Genomic DNA, 25265 nt, shown 5'->3' with positions numbered 1-25265 from the left:
TCCAAGTAGAAGCTTGCTTCTTTTCTAGTTCCCAGTTGTCTTGAAGGCACTGAAGTCGGAAGTCGGAGATTTTGTTGAGTTGTTTTGAGCGCGGCATTAATGCTGAGAGGGGGACGGCAGGGTATTCCCTTTGAGTCCCTTTGGCTTGCCTGCCGTCCTGTGATAGATGGAGCCCCATCTGTGCAAAAACCCACCATTCGATCCCATTTGGAATCTGTTTCTCGTGAATATAGCCATGCAGCACCCTGAACATCCCATATGCCGTTTCATGATCGGGAATCGTGAGACTGAAAAATATGTCCTTGTGAATAGTATCGCCCGACATGTATAGTGAACAAAAGTCAATGCAAAGGCACTCTTTTCATTTCGATTTTTATGGTTTTGAGATATAAATATATTGTCTTTGTATCTCAAAACCATAAAAATCTAAATGAAAAGTGTGCCTTTGCATTGACTTTTGTTCACTGAATTGAGAAAAACACTGTTTGTTGCACTTTTGTCTAACCACAGATTAATTGAAATAGGCTACCATCACATATATGATATTTATTTAGTTTACATCTGTCAAAATATGCTGGGTATTTGTTTGTTTTTGAATGCGATAACCTTCTAATCTAGTCGGTTCTGTAGTCTAGCCAACACTCTCTAATTGATTTGATTGCAAAAGACAGTAGCTCTCAGCAAAGTGTATTCTGTCATGCATTTGTCTGACTCACAATGCACATATCTGATTGTACATGAAGACGCTGTCCTTGTTTTAATCATCACATCAGGTATGGATTACTACTATGGCACACAGCCTGTGTTGCAGCATTATCTCACCAGACTCACTCATGCAGAACCTATTGCATCATAGGCCTGCAGTGGAATAGTGTTAGACATGCAGTCGTCTCTCTATTCTCTGTTGGGTAATGGGTGTTCACTGTACTGTATATGACTATACTATGATCTATACATTTAGATCAAGAGCAGCCTCCGGCAGGGCTCTTTGGATTGCACAGAATACCGCAATTGGGTACATGCTCTTTTGACATTGTGGCAACGACATGACATGAATGTGAGCTCTTCTTCCATTTGAGAGCCGTTGTGAAAGAAAGAAACTCTTTCCATTTCAGCCCCAACGTCAGTGTGTGATTTCTCTCCATTCCAGGCTCAACGCGACTGTGACAGAGTCAGAGAGTCCGAGAGTCAGCGGGGGGCAGAGCTGAGAGGGAAGTGATTCATGTAATCTCCTCACATGCGCTTCCTGTCATTTGTGTCAGTATTTGTGAATGCCTCTCTGCTCGTCTCAGTTTGACGGATGTTTTGGTTGCTATTTAAGACTGTGGGACTCTTTAATCTTTGCTTCTTTCAGCAGCACAGCCGAACTGTGGGATGCCTGAAGTTGAACTTGAATGATTTGCTTTAGTCGATAATATACACTAGTAGTGTCTGCAGTTCAGGGTCACTGTGTCAGGAGTGTTTTGACATCTTCACTGTACAGTTACAGGAAGGTGGACAAGGTTAGTTTGACATTTGACAAGCACACTATGTTATTTTCACAGGCTCTCCGACCTAGCTGCTATTTCTGTTCCTTTCAGTGCCACTGTCAGACTGAGCCATGGTCTGGGGCTTGCACTGGAGTTGTGGGGGTCGCATGGCTCCTCCCTCAAGGTTACAGGCTGCTCTGATCTCCCGCAACATGGCCACGGCTCCTTCATTTCTCTGTGTCTCCTGTCAGGGGCAAATTCCTCAATGCTGGCAGGCAGACGGACACCTTTATTAAGCATGGGCACAGGCTGCTGCTGCAGCGGACTCTGTAACCTTCTGCCCTCTGCTTCATACACGACAGGGTTTTTCGGGCCGTTGTGACAAGGCCTATTTTTTTCCCTAGTAATATTCTCCAAAGAAAAAGGAAAACAGTTTATTATTGTTTAGCAGCATCTGTCTGTGAGCCAAGAGTAATGAATTGCTGCAGGTCAATATTTTACACAATGATGCATTTTGGGAAGCACACCTCTACAGGGCATCTGTGAAACAATGGGTGTCATAACTAGCCTGTGTGCGTTATTAATCTTGCCCTGCTCCCTAATCAATCTGGTTCTCACCTCGCAAACAGTGTAATACATTACCGTGTTAAACGAAATACCATATTTCACCGCTGCTGTCTCGGGGGATGATGTCTTCCTTACAAAAGGCAGCCATGCATTACAGCAACAGCTTCCTCAGGATGTTACATCAGCGAAAAGGTTCAATATGAGTCTACAGTAGTTATTGGGAGCAGACCTGTCGAACAGCCTGCCTCTATTCCTTTAAGCTGCAGGCATTTGGAGGATGTTACTCTTCATTTCTGCCTCCGGTTCACCTGTGTATGAATGGTATAGATTAGAAGAACATGACTGATCTTTTTAGAATTTGGTAGATTTTTTTTTCTTAAAATATGGAGTGGAAAATTGAATAATTTTCTAATGAACCACCTGAAAAATTATGTTCAATGACAACAGCTTGGTCTGGCCAGTTTATACACTGAACCGTCATGGCATTTTGTAATATTATCACATTTAGGAAAGAATGTGTTCTGAACAACTGGTGTCATGTTTACAACTGGGAACCATTTGAGAGGCATGTCGTGAAGTCATAGCTTTCTGTGCTAATATTCTATAGAGCGGGGCGCAACTTGGTTTTAGACGTGGGGGGGACATAACCTGGTGGAGGGTCTAGGGTCCTCCCTCAGATTTCTTTTGCCCATCTAAAGCTAATTCCCTGCATTCCTATACAATCTAATATGACAATGGTGAGGCAATTTTTGGCTTACTTTTACTTCAAATAAGAATTGAATATGTTTCTAAACACTTCTACATGAATGCGGATGCCACCATGTATCCATTTATCATCAATATATCCCCCAGATCTTCTTCACATTTTTGTTTAACATGTTTTCTGTCATCAGGAAAAGCCTCTATCAACCATTGATACAGTTTGGAAATCAACTTTAGAGGTTTGTCAGGCTGCCTTAAAAAAAACACGTCTCTGAAGCTTCTGGCTTGTCCAGTGTTTGCTGCACAGAGAGAATAAAGTGTTATATCTGCAAAAATACACCTCAGTGCCATCACAGACTGGTCTTCTACAATTATTCTAAACCTTTGATTAGCTCCAGTGTATGCAATCATGGCTGAAAATCGATTTCAGGGACATTATAAAAAAATGATCTATAGCAAACACGGAGCCAACAGGCCAAAGGCATTTCCCTTCTTCGCTGTGTAGCTTAGTTCTCTTTTTTAGCTATTCAGGCAGAAAGACCAGTGAGCTTGCAATTGGAGTCGTAGCTAGAACCGTAGTCAGAGCCAAAGAGCGTTAGAACCAGAGCCAGAATCAGAACTAGAACCATAGCTAGAACCAGAGCCAGAACTAGAGTTAGATCCAGAACTAAAACCTGAGCCAGAACCAGAGGTAGAACCAGAGCTAGAGCCAGAACCAGAGCTAGAGACAGAACCAGACATAGAACCAGAGCTAGAGCCAGAACCAGAGCTAGAAGCAGAGCTAGAAGCAGAGTTAGAACCAGGGCCAAAGCTAGAGCCAGAGCTAGAATCAGAGCTAGAACCAAAGCCAGAGCTAGAATCAGATCTAGAAGCAGAGCTAGAAGCAGAGGCAGAGCTAGAACCAGAGCTAGCGCCAGAGCTAGAACCAGAGCTAGAACCAGAGCCAGAGCTAGAACCAGAGCCAGAGCTAGAACCAGAGCTAGAACCAGAGCCAGAGCTAGAACCAGAGGTAGAACCAGAGCCAGAACCAGAGCTAGAACCAAAGCCAGAGCCAGAGCTAGTACCAGAGCTAGAACCAGAGCTAGAACCAGAGCTAGAACCAGAGCTAGAACCAAAGCCAGAGCCAGAGCTAGTACCAGAGCTAGAACCAGAGCTAGAACCAGAGCTAGAACCAGAGCCAGAGCTAGAATCAGTGAGAGCTAGAACCAGAGCTAGAACCAGAGCTAGAGCCAGAGCCATAGCCAGAGCTAGAACCAAAGCCAGAGCTAGAACCAAAGCCAGAGCTAGAGCCAGAGCCAGAGCCAGAGCTAGCCTTTGAGCAGCCAGTGATGTTGAAGCAGGCGGTGTTAAATTAGCCCTAGGCCTATACATTTAGCTTAATGCAAACGGTTGGCACTGAAAACGCCATATCCAACTAGTTGTCTTAGTATTTTCACGCATCCGCAGTCAAATCCACTAACACATCCTGATTTCTTTTCCCTTTCCAAGGTACCGTGACGTTGAACGAGACTTTTCCTTGGATGCTAGCGCTATACGGGTGTTTGCTGTTAAACTGGCTGGATTACTGATGAAAAATCAGACACACGGTGGCTGTCTGGCGCTTATTGACAACTGCAATGCCTAAAAACACAATACTGTATCATTTTGTAAATGTGCATGCGCCAAGCTTCTGTAATTTATGAGAAATCTATGAGAAATTGCATAATATATTTATGCTTTTTTGAGTAAACCATGCCAAAAAAACAATTGCATCGTAAAAAAAAAAAAAAGATAAAAAAATGAATCACAACATGACAACAAAGATTGATGAGAACCCTATGTAAAAGACAGTGAAAGGGAACAACCAAACATTGACCATGTAGACCTCTACTTAGCAGACTGAACTGGTACTGGACTCACGTTCTGCGCTTTGAGTAAAAAGCCAAATACGTCTCAAATCAGATCAAATTTTACCAAAATTTTACCAAATTTTACCAAAATTTTACCAAATTTTCTACCAAATACAACAGTGAACAACAGTGAAACAGTGAAACTTACAGTGAAATGCTTACTTACAAGAATTTAACCAACAATGCAGTTTTAAGAAGAATGAAAATACTAAAATAAACTGAAGTAAAAAACTAGTAAATAAAATAAATGAAAAATAAGAAAAATAGAAAAATAAAAGATTATTAACCTGTTGGGGATGGGGGCGCTGTTTAGACTATTTATGCTAATTTGGCTAATTTTTGAAACGGCTTCCCACAAAATCCTTGATCGTACAATATGTATATTATTATTATTATTGGATAGAAAACAGTCTATAGTTTCTATAGGAGTTGAAATTTTGTCTCTAAGTGGAACAGAGCCCATTCTACAGCAATTTCCCTGACATGGATTCAGATTTCAGAAATGTTGGCCACTCTTCTGAAGTCAGTTAAAAGGGCACTGATTTTGCTATGACTATACGGACACTTCTTACGTCTTCCCCTGGATGCCTTTACGTGATGACGATTCCAATGGGGTCGATTGCGCGTTCACAGGCACTACAAATGAAAAAACCCTGTAGCTAGCAAGTCTTTTCTTGCTGCGTAACGCGCGTGGAGGACACCGACCCTCTCCTGTTCCAAGCGTTAGTTTAGCCTGTTATATTTCTCCGGTCATCTTTTCACTCGTTATAGGAGTTAAAAACATCATAAGGTAGTTAATTTAAAGCGTTTTATAGCAATTTATGTCCGTTTAGTGCGATTTTGGGACATTTATTTCTTTATTAATGTAACCGCTGTGTCAGATTTCAAAAAAACTTTACGGAAAAAGCACACCATGCTATAATCTGAGTACAGCGCTCAGAGCCCAAACAAGCCATGAAGATATCCGCCATGTTGTGGAGTCAACTGATGTCAGAATAGCATTATAAATATTCACTTACCTTTGACCTTCTTCAGAATGCACTCCCAGGAATCCCAGTTCTACAATAAAAGTTTGATTTGTTCCATAAAGTCCATAATTTATGTCCAAACACCTCCTTTTTGTTTGCACGTTCAGTACACAATCCAAACACACGAGGCGCGGGCAAATCCATGCGAACGTTCAGACGAAAAGTCATATTACAGTTTGTAGAAACATGTCAAACGAAGTATAGAATAAATCTTTAGGATGTTTTTAACATAAATCTTCAATAATGTTCCAACCGGAGAATTCCTTTGTCTTCAGAAATGCAATGGAACGCAAGCTAACTCTCTCACGTGAACGCGCTTTGTCAGCTCATGGCACTCTGCCAGAGCCCTGACTCAAAGAGCCCTCATTCCCCCCTCCTTCACAGTAGAAGCATCAAACAAGGTTCTAAAGACTGTTGACATCTAGTGGAAGCCTTAGGAAGTGCAATATGACCAATATCCCACTGTATATTCGATAGGCTTCTTCAGATTTCTCACTTCCTGGTTGGATTGTTTCTCAGGTTTTTACCTGCCATATGAGTTCTGTTTTACTCACAGACATCATTCAAACAGTTCTTGAAACTTCAGAGTGTTTGCTATCAAAATCTACTAATGATATGCATATATTAGCAACTGGGTCTGAGTAGCAGGCAGTTTACTCTGGGCACCTTATTCATCCAAGCTACTCAATACTGCCCCCAGCCATAAGAAGTTAACAGCTTCTACCCCTAAGCCATAAAACTCCTGAACAGCTAATCAAATGGCTACCCGGACTACTTGCATTGTCCCCACCCCACCCCCCATTTTTACGCTGCTGCTACTCTCTGTTTATTATCTATGCATAGTCACTTTACCTCTACCTACATGCACATATTACCTCAATTACCTCGACTAACCGGTGCCCCCGCACATTGACTCTGTACCGGTACCCTCTGTATAAAGCCTGTCTACTGTTATTTTATTGTTGTTCCTTAACCTGTCTAGGATCAGCGTGGCGCTAGCGGCACACCCCCCCCCCCCCCACTGAAAAACCAGTGCCGCGAAATTTAAAAAATATTTTTTTTTTAAATATTTAACTTTCACACATTAAAGTCCAATACAGCTAATGAAAGACACAGATCTTGTGAATCCAGTCAACATTTCCGATTTTTTAAATGTTTTACAGGGAAGACACAATATGTAAAGATGTACATCTATTACCTAAAAACACATTAGCATAATCCACCATCTTTTATTTGTCCACCAACACCAGTAGCCATCACCAATTCGGCTAAACTAAGATATTTATAGCCCCTAACCAACAAAAAAACTCATTAGATGACAGTCTGATAACATATTTATGGTATGGGATAGGTTTTGTTAGAAAAAAGTGCATATTTCAGGTAGATGGCATAGGTTACAATTGCACCCACCGTCACAAATGGAATAGAAAAACTACTTAGAGCAACGTGTTTACCTACTTACTAATCATCAAACATTTCGTAAAAATACACAGCATACACGAATCGAAAGACACAGATCCTGTGAATACAGACAATATTTCAGATTTTCTAAGTGTCTTACAGCGAAAACACAATAAATCGTTATATTAGCTTAGCACATAGCAATTAGCAGCCCAGCATTGATTCTAGCCAAAGTGAGCGATAAAAGTCAACATCGCCAAAAGATATTAATTTTTTCACTAACCTTCTCAGAATTCTTCCGATGACACTCCTGTAACATCACATTACAACATGCATATACAGTTTGATCGAAAATGTTTATATTTAGCCACCAAAATCATGGTTAGACAATGTGAAATGTAGACAAGCTGGTAAAGAAAAAGTCCTTGCGCCACTTAGACAGTGATCTACTCTTATACATAAATACTCATAAACGTGACTAAAAAATATAGGGTGGACAGGGATTGATAGACAATTTAATTCTTAATACAATTGCGTTATTACATTTTTTTATTTATCCTTACTTTTCAATACAGTTTGCGCCAAGCGAAGCTACGTCAAAAAACATGGCGTCCTAAGCCACTAAAATGTTTCGACAGAAACACGATTTATCATAATAAAAATGTCCTACCTTGAGCTGTTCTTCCATCAGTATCTTGGGCAAAGGATCCTTTCTTGGGAGGAATCGTCTTTTGGTGGAAAGCTGTCCTCTTGCCATGTGAAAATGCCAACTGCGTTCGGGATGAACTGAAAGCGTGCCCACCTATTCACAGCGTTAACTTCTTATGGCTGGGATCCCGTTAACGGGATCGATATGACAACAGCCAGTGAAAGTGCAGGGCGCCAAATTCAAAACAACAGAAATCTCATGATTAAAATTTCTCAGACATACAAGTATTTTACACCATTTTAAAGATAAACTTGTTATTAATCCCACCACAGTGTCCGATTTCAAAAAGGCTTTACGACAAAAGCACAACATATCATTATGTTAGGTCAGCACCTATTCACAGAAAAACACAGCCATTTTTCCAGCCAAAGAGAGGAGTCACAAAAAGCAGAAATAGAGATAAAATTAATCACTAACCTTTGACGATCTTATTCAGATGACACTCATGGGACTTCATGTTACATAATACAGGTATGTTTTGTTTGATAAAGTTCATATTTATATCCAAAAATCTCAGTTTACATTGGCGTGTTATGTTCAGTAATGTTTTGCCTCCAAAACATCCGGTGATTTTGCAGAGAGCCACATCAATTTACAGAAATACTCATAATAAACATTGATAAAAGATACAAGTGTTTTACATGGAACTTTAGATAAACCTCTCCTTAAGAAGCCTTTTGGACCTGTACTTGGAGCTCCAGTACCGCTTGCCATGTGGTAGCAGAGAGAACAGTGTATGACTAGAGTGGCTGGAGTCTTTGGCAATTTTTTGGGCCTTCCTCTGACACCGCCTGGTATTTTGGTCCTGGATGGCAGGAGGCTTGGCCCAGTGATGCACTGGGCAACAACCACTACCCTCTGTAGTGCGGCCAGGCCGGGCGGCAGCGGGATATCCACCACACATTGTTTCCTCATCATCACTGTCTTCTCTGACCTCACATGGATGCTGCATCTTCATAGATTGGCATTGGCCTATCTCAACAGAGAAAGACTTATAGTTGATGGAATGTTCTCCACAGAGGAGGCATGAGTAAGTTTAGATTGGCCCAAAGCGCTTTAATCGCCTACTTTTCAAATTGTAAAGTGAGCTTTTGTTTTAAGTGGCCAATGAGAGCAGGTATACTGTTATGTTGCACATATTACCATTAGGTAATGCTATTAAATAAAATCTAAACATCACAACACCCTTCCTTATACAATCTATTTAAGCGTAATCACATGACTTCTCTTCACCTCTTCAGCATCTCTTCCCTCTCTACCTCCCCATTCACTCCATCTCCAGTCCTCTACCAGCCCCCGAACCCCCTACACTGCTCTCACCCCAACCCCATCCATAACACAGCTTGACCCCACTAGGCTCATGCAACACATTAAATGCCAGTTAGAGCTAGCCCTGGCAGAGGCTGTGGTAGTGGCCTGGCTTGGCCTGTGGGAAGGTGCTTATTGGTCCTTGGAGGCCAGAGTGTGGATGTGGTGGTTCCAGGACCTTGGAGCTGAGCTGTCCCCCTAAAGACACCATCTCCCGACCAACACATCTGGCTTTCTGCTCTGTTTTTCTACTCCTTCACTACTTTGTCCACCTTGCCTCTAGTCTATTAACCAGACCCATCTCGCCAACCTTGTTTTCTCTTTCCGTTAGGAGGAGGTCGGATAAGGGGGTTTATTCCACCAAGCAAGGTATTTCGCTGATATTATGATGCAGCTGTTCCCATTATGTTTAGCACGGCTCCAAAACAAGACTTCAAACCAACTGGAACAGCTGTCCCACACGTGTAACAGGGATTTTGTGCTGGAACAACCGTGTCGGCAATAAAAGGCATTCTACCCTCCTAATATGGATATGAGATCAAAAACGTGTCACACAGTAAATGAGTCTTGATGATCTCATGCCACTTTAGACTATTACTGACCCCCCCCGCCCCCCCCCAAATCAAATCACATTTGATTCGTCTCACAGTTTACAGCAAGTATAAAATGTCAGTTAGATTAGGCTGAGATTAGACATACATATAAGTGACGTATAAGATAAAGAAACACTATGGAATAGGAAGACAAATCTCTGGGACCAGTCCTGAGAAATACATGTTCAGCCGGTAGAACAACACATGGTGTGCTGCTGTGGTTATCTGCAGCTTTCAGAGCCTTGCCCTTTACTGTCCCAGTGTTATTTACACACCACCAGACGGACCAAATGATACATGTTATGTCTGACCTTCTATATTTGTTTTCATTCCTCTTAACTGTGATTTTATTTCCCTTGGACAGAGCAGATAGAACGAGAGGGAAGAGGTGTGTGTGTGTGTGTGTGTGTGTGTGTGTGTGTGTGTGTGTGTGTGTGTGTGTGTGTGTGTGTGTGTGTGTGTGTGTGTGTGTGTGTGTGTGTGTGTGTGTGTGTGTGTGTGTGTGTGTGTGTGTGTGTGTGTCGCATTGTATATCTGCACAACATCCAATTGCACACCTCAATAACTAAACAGAGCAATAACCACACCAACTAAATGAATACAACAACAGAAGTGAGAGCCTCCGTCCATCACAGGGTCTTTGTCCGGTTGGAAAGAGTTAACCGCCACGGGATAGACCTAAGTCAACATGGCCATGGCTCGTCTGGCCCTCCCTGCCAGATCAATATCTGCAAATAATAAATTAGCTCCCAGAGGGGCGCAGTAACCCCCATAACACCGCCCAGGAAAGTCTACACTTGGTGTGTGACTCAATAAGGCAGGAGAACAAGTGTGCAGGGGCACGTCTTTATCACTCCATAATAGAAAATTAATGGTGCTCATATCAGTGCTGAGGCACCCTGAGGGTTAGCTAATAGGGCTAGTTATAACTGTCATCCTCCCAGAGACCCCCGGAAATATTCCATGCAAACACAGAGACCTGCGCAGGAGAAGGGAGGGAATGTATGCAGAGATGATGGGGATTCCCTCCACAATATTCTCAGCTGACAGAATGGATTTAAAAGGTGTAAAATACTGCCAAGTTGACTATGACGTCGTAAAACAAATGAAACATGTTTTGTGGATGTGGTGATTTGCAGATGTGTGTCTGATTGGGACAAAACGGCACAACATGAGTAGGTATCAGCTTTTTAACACATGGACATGACACCAGAACAGTTGATATACTTCTCTGGCTAAAAGACTGAACCTGAAATTAACACAAGTGACAAAAATGCAACTAAAGTAATAGTTATGATCTGTATTTATTCATGTATAGTTATTGGCTAGTTATAGGCTATCCATATCTAGTGAACAATTCAACATGGCGCATAATATGTGTGTTGGATGCCAACAGCTCCATATAGTTTGCAGGTTGGAGACTTAAAAAACGTAACTACTATCACTTATTTCAGCTGTTTTGTTCCTGGGGTCCAGAAACAGAGCTATGGAATTAAATAAACACAGTTGATATTGATCTCCAGCCACCCGGTAGCAGCCAGCCTCTTACCGAGACTCAAGAAGATGTATTACAACACCGTATGCAGAGCACGGTGGAACACACATCACACACGCACACAGACACACAACCATGTTTAAATAGCCAATGGTATAACACACATTCGATCTGGTCCCTTTAATTTGCCTATGTTCTCATTTGAGGAGGGCTGGGGAGGGTTTACCCTCCTCCTATCACCTTCCTCCAGCTTTTCACTTCGCCAAACTGTGGGAAGAGTCAGCTTTGAACTCACCCACATACAGCCACACTTCCATCTCGAGCACAAACATTGTGTCATTTTCTGCAGGCCACCTGAGATATGTTCTCCATGTTGGAAGCTTCTAGAACAAACGTGGTGCGAGCTGGAAAGGAAAAAAGTTATCCGTAAGGTGAGGAGCATCCCAACGTAGTGAGGTTGATATTCCGTCAATTTGGCACCACACATCCTCATCAAAACAGATCCTCTCACGGTGGATCAAGAGCAGAAATGAACTGTAGAGAAAAACAGAAACAGTATATTCCTTTCAATGGAGTAGAACTGTGTGGATCTGACGTTTAGGTCTGTGTAAGTCTGTGTGTGTCGGTGCATGCCAGTGCCACTAAAAGAAAAAATGAAAGAACAGGAGAAGAAATATAAAGCCTGGTTCCTCATCATGCGGTTGTTAGCTTGTCCAATCTATGGCAATCAGTGCGCTCCCAGGGGTTGAAAGACACGAGACGCGGGGGAAAGGGAAGCGAAAGCTGAGGAAAGATCAATACTGCACTGGGAAACAAGAAGTGTGGGCTATTTACTTTTCATTGATCTGATGATGCAGGAGAAACACCTCCGTCTTCTAGTAAATAGAGAGAATAAGTCTTCTGTAGAGGGTTGGCGTGTTTTTCTCTCTCCTCACCCTAAGGTCAGTGAGAAAGCTAAAAACAACCAGGAACAAAACAACAACAAATATATTTCTGGGGCTCAGTAAAGTAATTAATCTGCATTAAAACGCCATGGGAACAGACACTAACTAGCCAAGTAAGATTTGGCTGTAAGCTGCTGAAGAGCCCTGGCAGTGGAGACAGAGAGAGAATGTAGACTAGGACTGGAGGAGAGGATGGAGGAGAGGACTGGAGGAGAGGAGAGGAGAGGATGGAGGAGAGGACTGGAGAGGAGAGGAGAGGATGGAGGAGAGGAGAGGACTGGAGAGGAGAGGAGAGGACTGGAGAGGAGAGGACTGGAGAGGAAAGGACTGGAGAGGAAAGGACTGGAGAGGAAAGGACTGGAGAGGAAAGGACTGGAGAGGAGAGGATGGAGGAGAGGATGGAGGAGAGGAGAGGAGAGGAGAGGAGAGGAGAGGAGAGGATGATAAATACATCAGGCCTCAAGCAGTGCTAGACATACAGTACATAGTGTAATGGAGCTGTAGTTAGTCCCCACAGTACCGGGAAACACTACATTCAAAATGCACATGTCAAGAGGAATATGAGGTTTTGTAAAAAGCAGAACATACTATCAGTGTACCATAAATGTTCCCTCCCTAAGCTCCCAGGCCATTTGTTTTATTGAGTGCATTTGCTGGACACATTCATCGTCCAACTACATACAGTACGTGTCACAGTAGTGATTGAATTTGCTGTATAGATATTTTAGGGGGGAAAGTACTGTCCTGAGTGTGTATTTCACATACAAGTTGTCCTTACTGTATGCTAAATATTTTTCACTGGGCTCTGCATGACCAGAACATATGGTAAGATATATCATGATAAGATATCATGGTATGTCTTATCATGGTATAAGACGTACCAGAGAAACAGATGACTGACACAAGACGGGGTATTGGATCAAATCAAATCAAGTTTATTTTATATAGCCCTTCGTACACCAGCTAATATCTCGAAGTGCTATACAGAAACCCAGCCTAAAACCACAAACAGCAAGCAATGCAGGTGTAGAAGCACGGTGGCTAGGAAAAACTCCCTAGAAAGGCCAAAACCTAGGAAGAAACCTAGAGAGGAACCAGGCTATGAGGGGTGGCCAGTCCTCTTCTGGCTGTGCCGGGTGGAGATTATAACAGAACATGGCCAAGATGTTCAAATGTTCATAAATGACCAGCATGGTCAAATAATAATCAGGAGTAAATGTCAGTTGGCTTTTCATAGCCGATCATTAAGAGTATCTCTTCCGCTCCTGCGGTCTCTAGAGAGTTGAAAACAGCAGGTCTGGGACAGGTAGCACGTCCGGTGGACAGGTCAGGGTTCCATAGCCGCAGGCAGAACAATGACAGACAGCACTGCAAAAACCAAGCAAGAGAATGAACAAGAGCCTGTGAAGCCCATTCATTAAACCAAGAAGGTCTAAGCAGTAATAGTTTATTGATCTGAGATAAAACAGGATACAGGCCTAACACAATTCATATACATAGAATGTAATATTTACAGTGTGAATAAGAAGTAATGCTAATTCAATCCGGTTGCTGGTTTTGAATTAAAACCACCCTTATAAGAACAATGTTTCACAGAGCTAAACAACATGTCATCAAATGCCACCATGCTGCAGTTTTGAACTGCTTCTCCCTGGATGGAACTTAATTTATCAGTTAATGTCATTGATTGGCTAGAGAGTCAACACCCCAGTGGGTCCAAAATCACCATCTGATTACATTGCTAGGATGAAAATTAACATACTAAAGAAGTCCATCATAGTCTTCTAGGGGTTGTCTTTGAGGAGGCATTCCAAAACACCAATATGCCAACTGATCATTATTCTGAAAGCAACTCAATGGAAAACAATAGAATGACATATATATATGGGGGATACAATCATCCCAGCTCTGCAGATTTTGCTGCGAAGAGATCATTTGTTTTGGTACTGTCCATATGTAGCTGGTTTTTGGTCGCAGGTTCAGGAATGGCTGAAGACTCGTAACAAGTACCTGGAGCTAACTCTGCAGGTAGCACTGCTGGGTGATTTGAAAAGGCATAGTCAATCAATCAATAATATAATAATGCTTTTTGCAAAAAAAAATATCTTTAATAAAACCTCTTGCCGCTCCGATCCCTTTAGCGGGATCATTTTCGTCTACATCCGGTGAATTGCAGAGCGCCAAATTCAAATTAAATTACTAAAAATATTTAATTTTCATGAAATCACAAGTGCAATACACCAAAACACAGCTTAACCTGTTGTTAATCCAACCGGCGTCTCAGATTTAAAAAATACTTGATGGTGAAAGCAAACCACGCGATTATGTGAGGACAGCTCTCAGCAGACAAAACATTACAAACAGCTAGCAGCAAAGTAGATTGGTCACGAAAGTCAGAAAAGCAAACGTCAGAAAAGCAATCAAATTAATCACTTACCTTTGATGATCTTCGTATGTTTGCACTCACGAGTGTCACGTTCGTCATAACGATGAGACCAAGGCGCAGCGTGATGTGAATACATTCTTCTTTAATTAACGAATAAACATTAAACAAACTAACAAAACGACCGTGACGCTATTTAAACCAAGTGCTGACATGCAACTACACATATACGCTACCCACAAATACAGGTGGGAAAAGGCAACCTAAGTTTGGTTCTCAATCAGAGACAACGATAGACAGCTGCCTCTGATTGAGAACCACACCCGGCCAATCACACAGAAATACAAATCATAGAATGCCCACCCAAATCACAGCCTGACCAAACCAAAATAGAGACATAAAAAGCTCTCTACAGTCAGGGCGTGACAACGAGACTCCCAGTTACACAATAAATGTTTGTTTTGTTCGATAAAGATTCTCTTTATATCCAAAAACCTCCATTTGGCTGGCGCGTTTTATTCAGGAATTCCACATGCTCGTGCGGTCACGACGGGCAGAAGAAAATTCCAAATAGTATCCGTAAAGTTCGTAGAAACATACAAAACGTTTTTTATAATCAATCCTCAGGTTGTTTTTACAATAAATAATCGATAATATTTCAACCGGACGGTAGCCTTTTCAATAGAAGAGAGAAAGAAAAGGTCTCGCTCCCGGCGCACACGCATGCACAAATCTGAGGACATCTGGCTATCCACTGACGCGATGTGATCATTCTCGCTCATTATTCAGAATAAAAGCCTGAAACTATGTCTAAAAACTGTTCTCACCTTGTGGAAGCCATAGGGAAAGGAATCTGGAAAGGTTGATATCCCTTTAAATGGAGGATAGGCTTGCAATGGAAAAGAGTAGTTTCAGAAAAACAGCACTTCCTGGATGGATTTTCCTCAGGTTTTCGCCTGCTATATCAGTTATGTTATACTCACAGACAATATTTTGACAGTTTGGAAACTTTAGAGTGTTATCTATCCTAATCTGCCAATTATATGCATATTCTAGCTTCTGGGCCTGAGAAATAGGCATTATACTTTGGGCACGTTTTTCATCCAAACATCAAAATACTGCCCCCTAGCCTAAAGAGGAACTTTTTGTGAAACATCACAGCACAGTTGAAAAAGATATGGCAAATAGGAATCACAACTGGGTGGTGTTCAGAGATAGATGGGGGAGGGTTTGACTGGAGCTGAAGGGTGGGACTAAAAACAACAAGATAACTAATGTAAAATATACTGTGTCCGTAAAATGTATATAGTGCATTTGTAAAGTATTCAGGCCCCTTGACTTTTTCCACATATTGTTACATTACAGCCTTATTTTAAAATGCATTAAATTGTTTTTTCCTCCTCATCAAAATACACACAATACCACATAATGACAAAGCAAAAACAGGTTCAGACATTTTTGCAAATGTATAAAATGAAAAAAATATATATATACCATTTGCATACATTACATTTATTGACCCTTTGCTCAATACTTTATTGAAGCACCTTTGACAGCGATTGCAGCCTTGAATGGGTATGACGCTACAAGCTTGGCACAACTGTATTTGGGGAGTTTCTCCCATTCTTCTCTGCAGATCTTCTCAAGCTCTGTCAAGTTGGATGGGGTGTGTCACTGCACAGCTATTTTCAGGTCTCTCCAAAGATGTTTGATCGGGGTTCAAGTCCGGGCTCTGGCTGGGCTATTCAAGGACATTCAGAGACTTGTCCCGAAGCCACTCCTGTGTTGTCTTGGCTGTGTGGTTAGGGTCGTTGTCCTGTTGGAAGGTGAACCTTCGCCGCAGTCTGAGGTCTTGGGCACTCTAGAGCAGAATTTCATCAAGGATCTTTCTGTAATTTGCTCAGTTCATCTTTCCCTCGATCCTGACTAGTCTCGCAGTCCCTGCTGCTGAAAAACATCCCCACAGTATAATGCTGCCACCACCATGCTTCACTGTAGGCATGGTGACAGGTTTCCTCCAGACGTGACGATTGGCATTCAGGCCAAAGAGTTCAATCTTGGTTTCATCAGACCAGAGACTCTTGTTTCTCATTGTCTGAGAGTCTTTAGGTGCCTTTTGTAACTCCAAGCGGGCTGTCATGTGCCTTTTACTGAGGAGGGGATTCTGTCTGGCCACTCTACCATTAAGGCCTGATTGGTGGAGTGCTGCAGAGATGGTTGTCCTTCTGGATGGTTCTCCCATCTCCACAGAGGAACTCTGTCAGAGTGACCATCGGGCTCTTGGTCCAAGGCCCACCAAGGCCCTTCTCCCCCCTGATTGCTCAGTTTGGCCGGGCTGCCAGCTCTAGGAAGAGTGTTGGTGGTTCATAACTTAAGATAATATTTTAAGAATAATGGAAGCCACTGTGTTCTTGGGGACCTTCAATGCTGCATAAATGTTCTGGAACCCTTCCCCAGATCTGTGCATCGACACATTCCTGCAAACTTATGACTTGGTTTTTGCTCTGACATGCACTGTCAACTCTGGGACCTTATATAGACAGGTGTGTGCCTTTCCAAATCATGTCCAATCAATTGAATTTACCACAGGTGGACTCCAATCAAGTTGTAGAAACATCTCAAGGATGATCAATGGAAACAAAACAGGATGCACCTGAGCTCAATTTTGAGTCTCATAGCAAAGGATCCGAATACTTATTGGGGTATTGTGTGTAGATCGATTCTGATTTTTTTTTATAAGGCTGTAACGTATAGGTTCAGAACTTTTGTGAAACAGCACAGTTAAAAATATATGACAAATAATAATCAAACTTGATGGTCTTCAGAGATAGATGGGAGCGGTTGAGGGTAGCTGAAGGATTGGATTAAAGACAAACAAAAGATAACTATTGTAAAATACACTGTGTCCATCAAATGTATATAGTATGTATAAGCTAGAAGTAGAAGCCTAACTATTGTTGTCCATTACTTTACTCCAATTAGGGCAGGGGTGGTAGGCTTTACTGGAAAATAATAAAGGAAAATATATAACAAAATAATATTAATAAAAAGTATATATACATGTATAAATTGACCCCCAAAATATATGGGGGACTGGAAATGATGCAGAAAATGATGGAAACTACAATCTATCTGCAATATTAAAGCTGATCTACCTCCTAATTGTTTTTTAAATAATAATAAAATGATGTAAAACATCACATTAGAACTATCTACTTATCCGAGTGCATTTGTCATATACGTATAGCCTATGCTTGAATAGGTGAGGACATGTTAATGTATGACAAACTTTAAAAACAATAAATGATGGTAAATATCCAGACCACCGAACGAAAACCCTTTCCCCTCTATGCTTTGCATGGCAGCACTGAATAAAACCCTTTTGCTTAGATCCATAAAATTCATATTTTATTTTCAGACAGGAGAAGACAAGGGCATTTTTTACTGTGTGAACCTCTCTTTCTCTTCCCTCCATTGGCTATGTGGCTGTATCGCAACAAGCAGCCTTTAATGACTCCCTGAAGACCTCTCTATCCCTGCCCACACCCTCTGCCTGCCTGCCTCCTCTTCGGGCTCCAGTTCAGCTGCTAATTAACCCTCTCTAATAGCTTAGATTACATTAGCTTTGAGCGCCTCACACCCTCCACTGGACTCGCACCGCCACACAATGAGCCCTGCCTTGCTTTACAAATTCCTTACTTCACATGAGCACAATTATGAATTCAAACAAGTTCTTATGCACACTCACTCATCCAGGTAAGAAGGCCACCCAGCCACCGCCTCCCCGCCCTGGGTCTGAAGGGGTCTGAAGAGGGGGACCACACAACAAGATGGCGTGGGGTGGGGGACACACACACAGCAATCCTAAAGAGCCAATCACAGAGCTCAGGGGTCACTTTAGGTGTTCCATTGGCCCAGTCACAGAAGCCAAATGACCCTACGTCTTAACATTCCAATTCAGCCCGTAATGGAATCTTAATTACCTTGGGCCAATCCAGCTGAAGGGGGAAGATGGCAAAGAGATAGAATTAGACAATGAAATTAATCACTTAAGCTGCTGGTTTCAGGATTCAACTAAAATTATCACAAATACAGAAATATAGTCCTACATTTAAATTGATGATTTAAATATATAAAAACTACATTTTGGTATTTTTTTATTTAGTCCACTGTTGATACAGTCCCAATATTTTTTGCATGTCAGCAGTCAAGTTTTCAAGATATTGGACAGTCAAGGAGCTGCATCATCATGACGCAGTTAAGAGGGGAGGATGTTATGAGGAAGGTTCATCTGTAGATCTCTAGCATCGCAAATATAACAGAGTAGCCTAAATGTTCAACCCTAAATTCTTAGAAATACACTAGGTATCCTTAACTCAATGGAGGTGCACAGTCCTTTAGTATTGGCACCATTACACTAATCAGGTCATGATAGTATTCAATCCAAAATAATGGCTAAGAGGAAGGGGGAAGTAATGTATTCATCAAAATGATGTATTTCAGAATTGGGAAATATTTTTTTTCTAAAAGCACTTAGTGTGAAACCTATGGATGATAATGTGAGGAGAAATGGAGAAGGGAAAAAACGGAAAAAGAAATAGATGTAATCTCCCAACGTCTGAATGTAAATTGGTAGATTTGTAGTGAAAGGACCTTCTCATGTTTCTTTGTCCGAACAAGTAATTTCCCCTCCATCCCTCTCCTGTAAGGCTTGCCATAGCAGCATTTTCAGCTGCACAGAGCACTCTCCTTTCTTTTTCAATAGGACAGCTAATTTGCTAGACTCCCAGCTGAACTGCTGACTGGGTATTTTAGACTGTGTGTGTGTGTGTGTGTGTGTGTGTGTGTGTGTGTGTGTGTGTGTGTGTGTGTGTGTGTGTGTGTGTGTGTGTGTGTGTGTGTGTGTGTGTGTGTGTGTGTGTGTGTGTGTGTGTGTGCGTGCGTGCGTGCGTGCGTGCGTGCGTGCGTGCGTGCGTGCGTGCGTGCGTGCGTGCGTGCGTGCGTGCGTGCGTGTGTGTGTGTCATGAGCGAGGACAAAGATGGAGAGAGAGAAAGAGAGAGAGAGGGAGAGAACACATTGTATCACTCAGAGATCATTAGATGTGTAAGGGCTTTGCTATGCAAGGTCAGGGCTGGTCTAGGTGGGCAACAGTACACCAGTAAAACAAGTCTAATCAGCTGCTTTTCTCCTCCACAGCCCTTGTCGATTATAGCCTACTTTATTCTCCCTGTATGTATTTACTGGCATTACCAAGGCATATATGCCAAGGACACACACAGAATGGCTTTAAGGAGAGTGGCCTCATTACAGGGGGGAAATGAAGTTCTTGGCTCTCTATCTCTCTCCCAGGGAGAGAAGGGCTGCTTTAACAGGTGCAGCACAATCACATGACTATTCCACACTTTCATTAAGGCTATCTTTTAAGTGGAGGCCTGCAACTGGCGACACACACACACAGTTCTCTATCATAGAGGTACCCGTTTCGAGAGTGTGAGGGAAGGGCGAGGGTAGAGTGTGAGGGAAGGGCGAGGGTAGAGTGTGAGTGAAGGGCGAGGGTAGAGTGTGAGGGAAGGGCGAGGGTAGAGTGTGAGGGAAGGGCGAGGGTAAAGTGTGAGGGAAGGGCGAGGGTAGAGTGTGAGGGAAGGGCGAGGGTAGAGTGTGAGGGAAGGGCGGTAGATTTGTGGAATAAATCCACTTTGTATAACAACAATCTCTCTACCCCCACCCCACAGCTCAACTCACTGAGTCCATCTCTCTACCCCCAACCCACAGCCCAACTCCCTGAGTCCATCTCTCTACCCCCACCCCACAGCCCAACTCCCTGAGTCCATCTCTCTACCCCCACCCCACAGCCCAACTCCCTGAGTCCATCTCTCTACCCCCCACCCACAGCCCAACTCCCTGAGTCCATCTCTCTACCCCCCACCCACAGCCCAACTCCCTGAGTCCATCTCTCTACCCCCACCCCACAGCCCAACTCTCTATGAGTCCATTTCTCTACCCCCACCCCACAGCCCAACTCCTTATGAATCCATCTATCTATCCCCACCCCACAGCCCAACTCCCTCTGAGTCCACTCAAGGACACAGTGCTGCTGGCCCTGGTGGCAAGTGGGTTGTGCAGTTAGCTTAGCAGTGTGGCGTGTTCATTAAGATAATGATGGATAGCTTTAAAACGGACCCACAACTCCATAGAGATGAATGGCCGTCTTGGCTTCTGACTCAGCATATTGGTCTTTCCCCCGCTCATTGCGTGTTTTATCACAGAACACCCTCCACACCCAAAATGGAGATTAGCCTTGCCTGTCAGGAAAATTGAACCTGCTAATACCCATCAATCAAACCCACAGACCTCCAATCAGGCCAACAATAATACACCAACAGCATTCTGGACCCTCTATCATCCAAACATCTCTCAGAGAATCTTGGGTAATTTTTTTCTTATAAGTTGAAATGATTCGAGACCATTCGTGTGGGTAATGACAGAGTGAAGCACAGAGGCAGAGAGAGAAGGGGGAGAGAGAGAGAGAGAGAGGGAGAGAGAGAGAGAGAGAGAGAGAGAGAGAGAGAGAGAGAGAGAGAGAGAGAGAGAGAGAGGGGGGAGAGAGAGAGAGAGAGAGGGAAAGAGATGGAGAGAGAGAGGGAAAGAGAGGGAGAGAGAGCGAGAGAGAGGGAAAGAGAGAGGGGGAGTTATAGAGGAGAAAAATAATGCCTCTCTGTTTGGACCTTCTCATTACGCTAATGGTTTTTTATAAGGCACTTGAAATGTCAAAGCTTTGGTGGATTTAGTGGAAACTTAAATTCCATTACCTGGCAGGCATTAATTGCTAACTGAGCTCAGGGATCCTTCCCTTGGGGCCTCTCTGTTTCCTTTCTGTCACCTGGCTAACTATTCTGTCTAGACCAACTTAGAGGCCCGTGATCCAGCACACGGATCAATAAACGGCACATAATTCAGGCCCAATAATGAGCTTTCACTTCAACACAAACCAAAAGAAAACTTCAACGGGTGTAAAATGATAATGTAATTATTAAAAGGACAGACGAAATGAGGAAGCACTTTCGCATGGAGAGGGGGCGAGCCCTGCTCAATTAGCCCTGCCTACGGCTATCATTGTTATTGGAGACAAAGCTAATCAAGGAGGAAATCCAGGCATCCATTTCAGCGGGTAATGGAATGCTCTCCCCATACCCAGCCTGATGTCATAAAGCCTGCACTGCAGAGTGGTCACTCTTTAATGGAACACAATGGATTTCATTTCCCCAGTCAGGGATAGCAGGATATATATAAAGGTATGGGACAGAGGCTCAAAATGCACCAGCAGACACTGATAGAGCTGTGATGTTCAGGTCTACAATGTAAAAATGATGTGTGGAATGTGCTTATCTTTAGTGCATGGACCTATCTAGGTTGAGTTGTGATTAAAACTCACTGTTTAGATACACGTCGGTCAATATTGAACTACTGTACTAACAGTGAACTGATTCACTAACCTGTGATACTCTATTTATAACAGCAGCTCTAGACTACATGTCACACTATCAACAAACAGACAGACAGGACAGACAGGACAGACAGGACAGACAGGACAGAGAGGACAGAGAGGACAGGACAGACAGGACAGAGAGGACAGAAAGGACAGAGAGGACAGAAAGGACAGAGAGGACAGAAAGGACAGAGAGGACAGAGAGGACAGAGAGGACAGAAAGGACAGAAAGGACAGAAAAGACAGACAGGACAGAGAGGACAGAAAGGACAGAAAGGACAGAGAGGACAGAAAGGACAGAAAGGACAGACAGGACAGAGAGGACAGACAGGACAGACAGGACAGAGAGGACAGACAGGACAGAGAGGACAGAGAGGACAGAGAGGACAGAGATGACAGGACAGACAGGACAGAGAGGACAGAGACGATAGGCAGAACAGACTGGACAGAGAAGACAGCAGACAGGACAGAATGGATAAAGAGGACAGACAGACAGACAGGACAGATTTTGGAACCAGTCATTTGGTGTGTAACAAAGTGCGGTCTGACCTGGGGCCCCATCAGCAAACTACTGTTCTCTAATTATGTGTATCCTTGAACTCCAATCCAATAGGAGACTGGGGGGCTCCTGATTGGTGGGCTACAGGAGGTCTGGGCTAAGGAAACAGGGGCTTTATGGACGGCTTGCTCCCACTGTTTGTCTGCCGTTGACATTTGCAGCATCGCCGCAACAGCAAGATCCTTACCCCGTTTATTCATCAAACAGAAATTAGCCTTGTGGGAGCCCCCCGCTAAGAAAGGTTGCAGCACTCACAGCAACATCTCCACTTAGGGTTCAGCAGCCAGGACGTTCCTACGGCAACATTGCCGTTTAGGGTTCAGCAGCCAGGACGTTCCTACGGCAACATCTCCGTTTAGGGTTCAGCTGCCAGGACGTTCCTACGGCAACATCTCCACTTAGGGTTCAGCAGCCAGGACGTTCCCACGGCAACATCTCCACTTAGGGTTCAGCAGCCAGGACGTTCCCACGGCAACATCTCCACTTAGGGTTCAGCAGCCAGGACGTTCCCACGGCAACATCTCCACTTAGGGTTCAGCAGCCAGGACGTTCCCACGGCAACATCTCCACTTAGGGTTCAGCAGCCAGGACGTTCCCACGGCAACATCTTCACTTAGGGTTCAGCAGCCAGGACGTTCCCACGGCAACATCTCCACTTAGGGTTCAGCAGCCAGGACGTTCCCACGGCAACATCTCCACTTAGGGTTCAGCAGCCAGGACGTTCCCACGGCAACATCTCCACTTAGGGTTCAGCAGCCAGGACGTTCTCAAGGCAACATCTCCATTTAGGGTTCAGCAGCCAGGACGTTCCCACGGCAACATCTTCACTTAGGGTTCAGCAGCCAGGACGTTCCCACGGCAACATCTCCACTTAGGGTTCAGCAGCCAGGACGTTCCCACGGCAACATCTCCACTTAGGGTTCAGCAGCCAGGACGTTCCCACGGCAACATCTCCACTTAGGGTTCAGCAGCCAGGACGTTCTCAAGGCAACATCTCCATTTAGGGTTCAGCAGCCAGGACGTTCCCACGGCAACATCTTCATTTAGGGTTCAGCAGCCAGGATGTTCCCACGGCAACATCTTCATTTAGGGTTCAGCAGCCAGGACGTTCTCACGGCAACATCTTCACCTAGCGTTCAGCAGCCAGGACGTTCCCACGGCAACATCTTCATTTAGGGTTCAGCAGCCAGGACGTTCTCACGGCAACATCTTCACTTATGGTTCAGCAGCCAGGACGTTCTCAGAGGGTTCTGTGTGTGAGAGTTCTTCTTAGTTAGGTTGTGAAAAGTACAAGAAACAGGGGACAAAGTGACCTGCATTGGCGAGAACATACATTCTGAACACAGACATTCCCGAACACAGATGTGCTAATGGGTTTCATTTCCTTGATGCACTGCTGAGTATCTTGGCATGCTCTGAATGTCACTTCCCATAGAGGTCTGGCATTTGACGTGGGTTCTCTGGGCCCTGGAGTGGACGGGCACTCTGGGAACAGATAGCTTTCCATATCTCAAGCGCTCAGATGGGGGATTCTGCACTTACGTCACTCAAAGACTGGGAGGAGATTTTAGGTGGACTTTGCTTCTGATATTACTATCTCCATGTCTGTTAGTCTTTCTCTCAGTTCTCTTAAAAGTATGTCCTCTCCTCGTATCCTCTGCTTCATTGCATTGATCTGAAAGAAATGGGTAGGTGAACACCAGCCCATTGATGGGCTTCCACCACACTGTTTTTAATCTGTTTTTAATCCCCCTTTAAACAAAGTACAATTTATAAAGGCTTCATAAGCACTACATACTTTACAAATCATCTATAAGCGTATGTCATACTCTATAAATGCTGTATAAGGGGTGACAGCCATTGTCACCGTAGGGTGAATTGCCAAATGTGACACAACGCACTATATACACCGCTTATAGAGCATGAAATATGCTTATAGATGATTTGTGAATAATTTATGTAGTGCTTATGAAGCCTCTATGTATGCTACTGTATATAAAACCTTTACACTGTAAGTTGTACTTTGTTTAAAGTTGGACCCTGTTTTCACCTGTCAAGTATTTTCCAATCAGATAGGAGAAAGAGGATGACAGGATGGATGACTGGATGGATAACAGGATGGATGACAGGATGGATGACATAATGGATGACAGGATGGATGGATGACTGGATGGATAACAGGATGGATGGATGACAGGATGGATGACAGGATGGACGGATGACAGGATGGATGGATGACAGGATGGATTGGTAAGCATTTCAGATAGATTCCTAGATGAGTAAGGCCTTCTTCTGGACTATGATCCCCTTGAAATTATTTTTTTGTAGAACAATGCCACAACTGCAACAGATGTTTACAGCTAAAGTTGATCCCCCCCCCCCCCCCCCCGTCTGCCAATCAACATCAGATTTAGATGACTAATTATGCAAATGGTATCAGAACACACCCTTTTTTTCCTCCACAAAACAACTGACAATTAAAACATGTGGGGGGGTTTGTGTCTCTGTAATTCAATGCCCAAAGTTCTCCACAGAGCGTTATCTGTCAAAGACTGATGCGTCTGCACATATGGATGACAGAGACGGGAGAAATTTGGAGAGGTTGCACAATAATGAACATCACGTGACACTTGCACTTTAATTCCATGTCTGCCTTCCTGAACCTAGAGCTGCACTAATAATAACAACCTGAACAGGGGTTTTCAATACGAGTAACAAAGTGCTCCACATC

The sequence above is a fragment of the Salvelinus fontinalis genome, chromosome 4 (genome assembly GCF_029448725.1).
Source record: "Salvelinus fontinalis isolate EN_2023a chromosome 4, ASM2944872v1, whole genome shotgun sequence".
Taxonomy (NCBI): Eukaryota; Metazoa; Chordata; class Actinopteri; order Salmoniformes; family Salmonidae; genus Salvelinus; species Salvelinus fontinalis.
The sequence above is the reverse complement of the archived record's forward strand: the minus strand, read 5'-3'. Positions refer to the sequence as shown.